The sequence below is a fragment of the Tachyglossus aculeatus genome, chromosome 14, assembly GCF_015852505.1.
Source record: "Tachyglossus aculeatus isolate mTacAcu1 chromosome 14, mTacAcu1.pri, whole genome shotgun sequence".
NCBI lineage: Eukaryota > Metazoa > Chordata > Mammalia > Monotremata > Tachyglossidae > Tachyglossus > Tachyglossus aculeatus.
In genome coordinates, this window is record NC_052079.1 from 25,331,177 (window position 1) to 25,341,387 (window position 10,211).

Consider the following 10,211-nt stretch of genomic DNA (forward strand, 5'->3'; position numbering starts at 1 on the left):
CTATCTCAGACAGATCCTTTAATATCTGACATATTTGGATGATCAAAATGCCTTTGAAAGTGAGTCTGAAAAAGCCACTAGACTTTGTTCTGCAGTGACCTCTTATCTCTTGGGCCTTTTAGGATGGAAACAGTGACTTCTCAGCTTCCTTCCTGCCTCCATCCCCTAGGACTAAATCATTCTGAAGAATTTAAAAGGCAGGTTAGGTCAGCCAAGCCTTGACAGGGGTCAGCATGGTGGTGTCTTAGCCTCTCTGAGCTGCCCCTGCCAAGCCTTTGTTCTGTAGCTTCCGTGCTGGGTGCCTGCTCATATAGCACATAAAAACTGAAGCCAGAGCAGTGAGGATAAAAAAAAATAAAAAAAATGGTCATCTGGGTTTACTGACCCATATGATTAAGATTACAACCTGCAGCCCTTAATCTGCGTCCCTTTGTTTGCTCAGAAACCACCACTACCAAACAGATCAAATGAGTTCTGACAGCTTTGGCAGAAGCACAGTGGGTTTGAACAACTCCTGAAACTGTTTGCAAACTGAACTCAGTTTCTGAGCAGAGGGAGGCAACACAGTTTGGGGAGCAAAGTCCAACAGGTGTGCCTTGAGAGCCATCCTCAATTCTTCACTGGTACAAAGTGGAGTGGGAATTCCCAGGAAAGCGAAGGAGTTCCCAACCCTGCCTCCTTACTATCCTGGGGGTGTCTACATCCCTAGGGAGTTGGGGTGGGAAGTTTATTTTCTCACTCAATCCCAGAAGACAATGGAATCCATCAATCAGTGGTATTTATTGAGTACTTACTGAGTGCAGCGTATCTTACTAAGCACTTGGGAGAGTCCAATACAATGGAGTTGGTAGACACATTCCTTGTCCATAAGGAGCTTCAAGCCTAGAAGGAAACTCCTTCATGAACTGACCCTGCAGAACAAAGCCATGGGGCTCCGAGGAGGGAAAATTGCTAATTTCGGAGACCATTTTGGGTCACTGAACTCTCAGATCTTCTCGAAGAAAGACCTGTTTTTTTTCCGGGCAATAAAGCTAAGGATCAAGATGCCCTTCACTTAGTTCAGGACACTTTTAGGTTGGCCCTGATCTTTCACTTTTCTTTGTCTTTTCTAAGTTTTACTAGATTGTTAAAGGGACCCGACTGCAGAGCCACAAAGGCTGAGGGGAAGGTAAAACAACTCATGATGATTGAGGAGGAAATGGGACATGTTCTTTTACAACTCTGGAGGGGGACAACAAATTTTAGGAAAATAAAAGTTAGAGATTACACAAGATCAGAGTCAGAGGAGTTGGGGTCTAATTCTGATTCCTCCTCTTGCCCACTGTTTGACCTTAGGCAAGTCATTTCACACCATGCCTAATCGTCCTCATTTCAAAAATGTGGATTCAGTACCTGATCTCCTTCCTACTTAGACTGTAAGCTCCATGCAGGACAGGGACTGTGTCTGACCTGATTAACTTGTGTCTACCCCAGCTCTTAGAACAGTGCTTGACACAAAATAAGCACTTAACACATAATAATAATAATGATAATAATTAAGTGCTTACCAAGTGCTAGGAGAGATAATCAATCAACCAATCAATGGTATTTATTGAGCACTTACTGTGTCCAGAGAACTGAACTAAGCACTTGGGAGAGTACAATACCAGAGAGTTAGTAGACACATTCCCTGCCCACAGTGAGTTCACAGTCTAGAGGGGGAGACAGACATAGATAGAAATAAATTACAGATGTGCACACAAGTGCTGTAGGGCTGAGGGAGGGGTGAACAAAGGGAGCAAATCAGGGTGGCGCAGAAGGGAGTGGGAATAGAGGAAATGAAGGCTCTTATGGAGAAGGCATCTTGGAGTAGATGTGCCTTCCATAAGGCTTTGTAGATGGAGAGTATAACTGTCTGTTGGATATGAAGAGGGAGGCCGTTCTAGGCCAGAGGCAGGACATGGGCAAAAAGTCAGCAGTGAGACAGACTAGATCAAGGTACAGTAAGTAGGTGAAGAGGAGCGAAGTGTGTGGGCTGGGTTGTAGTAGGAGAGCAGCGAGGTGAGGTAGGAGGGGGCAAGGTGATTAAGTGCTTAAATGTCCAGGATAAGGAGTTTCTTTCTGATGCAGAGGTGAGAGGTGGATAGACAACCACTGGAGGTTCTTGAAAAATGGGAAAACATGAACTGAACATTTTTGTAGAAAAATGATCCAGGCAGCAGAGAGAAGTAATGAGTGGAGTGGGGAGAGTCAGGAGGCAGGGAGTCCAGCAAGGAGGCTGATACAGTAATCAAGCTGGGAAAGGATAAGTGCTTGAATTAATGTGGTAGCAATTTGAATGGAGAGAAAATGGTGGATTTTAGTGATGTTGTGTACTAAGAATATAACTCCATGAGGAATTCCTTTATGAGTGTAAGCTACAGAAGCACCAGCTGATCCAACTTACTCTCCTTGAAAAAAATCATCATCATGAATTATTCATTTATTCTTTCTCCCCCTCTAGACTAAGCTCATTGTGGGCAGGGAACATTCCCGCCAACTCTGTTGTACTGTACTCTCTCAAGAGCTTAATACAGTGCTCTGCACTTAGTAAGTGCTCAGTAAATACCACTGATGATGATGGAAAACATCTTGGAGGAAAAACTGATGGGATTTCATGACAAAGTGAATATGAGAGTGGAGATAGAGGGACAATACCAAGGTTGTGTGCTTCAGAAGCAAAAAGATAGTTTGTGCTTTGTAGGGCTGGTCCCAAGACCATCTCCGCTTTTGGGGTTTGTAATATCACACTTGGAAGGAGGGGGAAATCACTAAGGCTGCTCTTTAGTTGTGCTGTGACAGGGTAAATGGACAGATGGTGATTGGGGATCTGAATGTTTGCAAGCTTGCTGGAAGGGAGCCTGGACTAAGGACTGTGGTGCTTGCAGCATTGCATAATGACAGCATAAGAAGGAGAAGATTTCAGCAATCAGGGAGATTATCTCTGTACCACTGCAAATAAATAAAATATTGGGGTTTGTTGGGATTACTGATATATCAGATTTGGGGTATGCCAGATTGTAGGGGGAAAATGAATAAAAGAAGCAGAAGGATGGGGTGGGGCAGTTATGGGTAGTGTCAAAGGAGTGAATGATTTGTAAAGGCAGATAGACTGAATCAGGACATTTGCTGGCAGCAACAGAGAAGCAAGAGAGGATTATCTCTGAAGACAAACGGGCTGGGTGAAAGCCAGATGATCCAAGAAGAGGTCGAAACCATGAATACAAATGAGCAAAAGGGGAGTGCTGTGGAATTTTGGAGAACAGAAGAGACGAGAGGGGGAAGAAGGCACCTTCCCCTCCTCAGACCCACAAATAAGGGGAGCTTTCAAATGATCTCTTATAAGAACTGAGCAGGATCTTGGCTGGAGGGATACTAAGGGTATAGAAGTGCTTAGTAAGGTGCTCTGCACATAGTAAACTCTTAATAAATACCACTGATGATTCAGGCACTCCTTAGAAACTTCCCAATCCACCTTGGAAGTGATGTTGGAGATGTGGAGATTTGCCTTTGGGGTGAAAGATGAGGAGGAGCATGTGATATTGGAAGGGGAAAAAAGATGAGCTTGGGAAACATTGCAGGGCCTCCTGACCCTGCTCTGGAGGGTCAAGGGAACCACAGGTTGGGGTATCTATGTGGGGTGGCCACTTTTTTTAAATGGTATTTGTTAAGTGCTTACTCTGTGTCAGGCACTGTACTTAACCCTGTGGTTCATACAGGCTAATCAGATTGGACACAGTCCATATCCCATGTGGGGCTCACAGTCTTGGTCCCCATTTTACAGATGAGGTAACTGAGGAACTGAGAGAAGTTAAGTGACTTGCCCAAGGTCATACAAGATCATGAATCCCCATTTTGCAGTTGAGGAAACTGAGGCACAGAAAAGTTAAATGACTTTCCCATGGTCACACAGCAGGGGCAGAGCTAGGTTTAGAACCCAGGTCCTCTAGCTCCCAAACCCTTGCTCTCCCAAATAAGATGTACCTAGTGGCTATTTCTGTTTGTTTTCCTTGCTCAGGTCATCTGGTTTCACTTAGTGCTGCGATATTGACTCCAAGTGGCAAAGCTAAGAATCCTCTGATTCCCAGGGCCATGCTCTTTCCACAAGGCCACATTGTTTCTCTAGGATACTTTCCAATATATTTTCCAGTATATTTGCCTCCAATATATGGCATTGCTTCAGATCTCATGACAAGTCAAATTGATGTTGGGGCAGCATGGAGTTTGTGGCTTTTTGAGGGGGTTCTCTCATGAGCACCCAGGTCTGTTGTCGACAGAGGACAGAGGTCAGGCACACTACGATAAACTCTAACAGGAAAATTAGACAAAAGAGAGAATTTAGGAAGGAAGATGTACAGTTCCCATTCAGACATATCGAGCTTCAGGTGTCACTGTTACAGTGTCCAATCTGATTAACTTTTATTTGCCCCAGCACTGAGAACAGTGCTTGGCACATAGTAAGTGCTTAACAAGTATCATGTTTTGTCTTACGCTGTCGAGTCATCTTTGACCCATAGCGACACCGTGGACACATTTCTCCTAGAATGCCCCACCTCCATCTGCAATTGTTCTGGTAGTGTATTTATAGTTTCCTTGGTAAAAATATGGAAATGGTTTACCATAGACTCCTTATGTGCAGTAAATTTGAGTCTCTGCCCTCCACTCTCTCCCATGCTGCTGCTGCCCAGCAAAGGGGAATCTTGGCTTGTAGCAGAGTGCCTTCCACTCACTAGCCACTGGCCAAGCTAGGAATGAAATGGGTATATCTCTGCTTGGCTCTCCCTCCCATAGTTGAGACTGATAGAGTATTGGAAACTCTCCAGGTGCGACCCTGAGAGGGTCAACAAGTACCGTAATTATTATTAATCATTATTATTATCCATGTGAAGATGTCCTGGAGGAAAGAGGAATGAGAGATTGTAATGGAAGTGAGTGAGCAGGGCTGCATCAAGGTGGATTTGGGAGTCTTCTGAAAAGAGGTGATCATATAAGCTGTGAGAGCGGATAAGCTCCCAGAGGGAGTAAGTGTAAAGGACAAGAGAAAGGGAGCCAGAATGGACCTCGATGGGACAACCACAGTCAGAGGGTGAGAGGTGAAGGCAGAGCCAGGGGAAAATATCGAGGAGGAATGACAAGAATTAAGCAGGAACCAGGAGAGAACTGAATAGTAAAACCAGGGTTATTGGATGTTTCCAGGGAAAGGAAATGCTCCACAATGGAGATTTCCTTGAACCTCTCTTAGGTCTGAGTCATGAGCTGTTGCAAAGTTTTGCTGATGTAGTAATTGTTTGGCTGCAGGTAGATGATTTATCTCTGATCATTTTATCTGGCATAAACAAACCCACCTTTGTGACTTTGTTTGGCTTTAGCCAAAGTCTAGATGACCATCTCCTAGAAAAGTATCACAGAGAAATACTCATTCACTGTTTATACTGGGGATTGTCAGCTGTTCCTGTTTCGACAGGGCCATTGTAATTTTGTGGTGGAGTTCTTTGCAAATAACTTCATCCCTGTAAGTTTAACATTTAGCTCTCTTTTAGAGGTCACTTTTCTATGCAGCGATTGGATCGTCAGTGTGAACTTGGAACACACTGCTCTGGTCTGCACATCCTCAACGTGTCTCTGCCACATTGTGATATAGTCAATTGGATGCCACTGCTACAATGGTGGATGCATCTAGGATATTTTTCTTCTGTTTGGCAGGCAAAAATGATGTTGGTGATCACAAGATCGTACTTGGTGCTTTCTCTCAGCAAAAGTAGACCATTACAGTTGAGTTTGAAAGCTCACGCACTCCAATAACTTTCTTCCACAGGTGAGCATCACTTTCAACTTAAGTTAAAATCTCCCATTATATTCAGTTCATCAGATGTTAGTACTCCTGTGATTAATCAGTCCGTGTCTTCGGAGAATCATTCTTTTCCTTCATGACACTTTATCATTATGGGGGGTTTACCACTGATGGTAGGCAAGTCACTTTTTTATTTCAGGAGCAGGTTTAGGGTCTACAGACTGTCACATATCTTTGTGCAGATTTGGAAAGCCTGAAATTAGTAAAGGATTGCAAAACTAATCTCTGATAGCTGCCTTTCTGAAGAGGGAAGGTCTCTCTTTTTTGTTAACTGCTTTTTATGTGTCAAGCACTGTTCTAAGTACTGAGGTAGATGATGTAAGTTAATCAGGATGAATACGGTCCCTGTCTCACATGGGGATCACAGGCTAACTAGGAGAGAGGGCAGGTATTGAATCCCCATTTTGCAGTTGAGGAAACTGAGGCACAGAAAAGTTAAATGACTTTCCCATGGTCACACAGCAGGGCAGAGTCAGGATTAGAACCCAGGTCCCCGAACCTTGCTTTCTCAAACAAGATGTATCTAGTGGCTATTTCTGTTTGCTTTCCTTGATCAGGTCATATGATTTCACTTAGTGCTGCGATATTGACTCCTTATCTGGTCAGTTCATGCTCCTTTAGCTGTTCTCCCAAGTATAAAGCCCAAGCACTTAGTTCACAGTTGTGATCGGTCAGACCCTGGCTGGAAAGGTCTCTGTCATTATGACAGAGTGTTAGCTCTGAATAAACACACCACATACGTCCTGGTTCCAATCTGAGAGGTGTGGGTCCCTTAATTCTGAAGTCCCACAAGGTCACTAACCCTGGAAGTGGGGGTGACAGTAAGAAGATTTGGATGGGTCTCGTCACACAACCTTCCTTACCCCCAAATATGGCCATGGAAGAGAGGAGGATCGAGAAGTAGCAGGGTATATCTGGGGAGGAGTCTCCACGAACTCTTAGTAGCAGCTTAAAACTCTGTCACACTGATGTGACAAGTCGCCTCTACCCAGAGTCGGGGATGACCACTCTGTTGGAACCTGCGTGGTTCTGAGTGATCCATTGGACCTCCTGATGGGAGCAAGGAGAAGTGAGTATCCCCTTGGGGAGGGAGCTCAATTTCCAGTTGAATTGAAAGGTAGCCCATGGAGACAATGGATGTCTCCTACCCATTTCTACCAGCTGGTAGACATTGGGGACTGTGCTGCCCATATAAATGTATTCCTCCCAGGTGGGAAGCTTCACGGGAAGGGAGCTAGGTGCACTGCATCATGCGAGTAACTAAATTAAGTGTATTCCTCCCGAAAGGGAAGTTCAATTCACCATGCAGAATAAATTTTGCTCAGCTCAGCCTTTCTGACTCTGTTCTCTTGCTCTCATTGTGCCAATCCTCGAACCCATCCCTCTGCGATGGGTAACAACAGTGCACTGTACTAAGTGGACTAAGTGGAGTTAATGCTCTTACTACATAGACCAATGTCTGTTTTCATCATCATCCTGTTGTTTCACCCAGATATTACACAATGCAATGGTAACTTTATCTTCTGGTTTTCATTTTGCCCCCCCCCCCCTTCCTCCACCCCCTCCTTAAGCAAAAACTTCTCACTATTGGCATCAAAGCTCTCCATCACCTTGACCCCTCCTACCTCACCTCCCTTCTTGTCTTCTACAGTCCAGCCCACACACTCCGCTCCTCTGGTGTTAACCAACTCAATGTGCCTCATTCTCATCTGTCCCACCATCGACCCTTGGCACATGTCCTACCTCTGGTCTGGAATGCCCTCCCTCCTCAAATCCACCAAAACTAGCACACTTCCCCCCTTCGAGCCCGCTGTTGGGTAGGGACCGTCTCTATATGTTGCCAACTTGTACTTCCCAAGCACTTAGTACAGTGCTCTGCACACAGTAAGTGCTCAATAAATATGATCGAATGAATGAATGAGTGAAAGCTCACCTCCTCCAGGAGGCCTTCCCGTACTAAGCCCCCCTTTTCCTATGCTCCCCTTCCCATCCCCATAGCCCCCACTCGTTCCATCTGTTCTACTCCCCTCCTTGCCCCACAGCACTTGTGTGTACATATGTACATATTTATAATTCTATTTATTTTATTAATGATGTGTATATATCTGTAATTCTATTTATTTATATTGGTGCTGTTGATGCCTGTTTACTTGTTTTGTTGTCTGTCTTGCCCCTTCTAGACTGTGAGCCTGTTGTGGGAAGGGATTGTTTCTATTTGTTGCTGAATTGTACTTTTCAAGCACTTAGTACAGTGCTCTGCACACAGTAAGGACTCAATAAATAGTATTGAATGAATGACTGAGAGAATGAATTATATATCTTACAAGCCATGGTCTACGAGTAAACCCGATTTACTTTGGGTGAGTTTAATTTTCTAGCATCCTTCCCCATTCAGGGTAAGCATTGCTGTTCCAACACCCTGAGGGCTGTTAAATGGGACTACTCTCTCTTCACTTACTAGGCAACAAATATCCTAATTGCTTAGGATTTTTTGGAGTACAAGGAAGGGGGTTTCTCACCATTGTAGAGCATGCTCTTGAGTTAGTTTTCAACAGTGGTGATAGGTCGTGTTGAGCCATTTGCATTCTCTTGCCCAATCCCCTTGGAGCCAACAGCACTTGTTGTGAGACAGTTGGTTGGGTTACGGTTGTGGTCTGTGGCTGTGGACCTGAATACCTTTATGCATCCTTTCGACCGCAGCCCTCTCTGTTCCCTCATCTGGCTTACTCTGTTGCTGAGTGCAACACTGTTGCCCCGTCTCATTCATCTGAGGGCTTCACTGGGAAAGCTGTCATGGCTGGGACCACAGAACGGACTCCCTCTATGGCTGTATCTGTAGCGAACTCTGCTATGCTCTCAATCAAACTTATTGTTCACGGTGTTAAGTAAAGGTTTGAGGATCCAAAAGGGGCTTCACATGGCAGGTAGGGGAAAAAGTGGAAAAGAAAACAGTAAAATTTGTGTGGAAGACAAAGCCAAACATAAAAGACAGTGGTGGCTTAATCAATCAATCAGTGGCATTTATTGAGCACTTTCTGTGTGCAGAACACTGTATCATGCTTTTGGGAAAATACAATACCAGAGAATTGGTAGACACAATTGCTGCCCTCAAGTTTAAAATAAATTATGGACAGGGGAAATGGCAGAGTATAAAGATAGGTGCATAACTTCTGTGGGGCTGGGGGTGGGATGAGTGTCAAAGTGATTAAGGAGTACACAGCCAAGTGCCTACGGTCATTCATTCATTCATTCAATTTTATTTTTTGAGTGCTAACTGTGGGCAGAGAGCACTGTAATAAGTGCTTGGAAAGTACAATTCAGCAATAAAGAGAGATAACTCCTGCCCACACCGGGCTTACAGTCTAGAAGTGGGGAGACAGACATCAAAACAAGCAAACAGGCATCAATATAAATAAATATAATTATAGAAATGTACATATTACAATTACAAGTGTGTAAGTTCAGTGGGGCAGAGAAGGGAGTAAAGCAAAGGGAGCGAGTCGGGGTGATGCGGAGGAGGGGGGAGCTGAGGAAAAGGGGGGCTTAGTCTGGAAAGGGCCTCTTGGAGGAGGTGAGCCTCCAATAGGGTGTTGAAGGGGGAAGGGACACTGAAGGGGAGGCAAATAGGGAAATGAAGGATTAGTCGGGGATAACCTCTCAGAGGAAATGTGATTTTAGTAGGGATTTGCTGATGGGTAAAATGATGATGTGTAAAATGTGAAGGGGGAGGGAATGTCAGGCCAGATGGAGAATGTGGGCAAAGGGTCAGTGGTGAGATTGATGAGGTCGGGAAACAGTGAGTAGGTTGGCATTAGAGGAGCAAAATGCATGAGTTGTATTGTAGTGAGAGATCAGTGAGGTAAGATAAGAGTGGGTGAGCTGATACCGTGGGCCCCAGAGCCAACGGTAAGGAGTTTCTGTTTTATACAGAGGTGTATGGACAACTACTGGAGGTTTTTGAGGAATTGGGAGATGAGGATCTAGTAGATTTTTAGAAAAATGATCTGCGAAGCATAGTGACATATGAACTGGAGAGATAAGAAACTGGAGGCAGTGAGATTAGTGAGGAGGCTGCTACAGTAGTTGAGGTGGAATGTGACAAATGCTTGGACTGGCATGATAACAGTTTGGATGAAGAGTAGAAAGAGGAGTCTAGAGATATTGGGAAGGTAGACCAGCAGGATTTGGTGACAGGAAGGACAGTAGTGGAAAGACCCCGGGCTGGGGAGTCAGAGGTCATGGGTTCTAATACTGGATCCGCCACTTGTCAGCTGTGTGACCTTGGGCAAGTCACTTCACTTCTCTGGGCCTCAGTGACTTCATCTGTAAAATGGGGATTAAG

The 10,211-nt window shown here is 44.7% G+C and overlaps 1 non-coding gene across 1 annotated transcript; it reads right to left on the minus strand.

The window, feature by feature from the left end:
- Window positions 1–4,721: 4,721 nt before the first annotated feature.
- On the minus strand, window positions 4,722–4,859 carry LOC119937412. The gene has a single exon (XR_005454082.1). It is a non-coding gene; the product is annotated as a small nucleolar RNA SNORA7 (small nucleolar RNA).
- Between the last annotated feature and the right edge of the window lie 5,352 nt (window positions 4,860–10,211).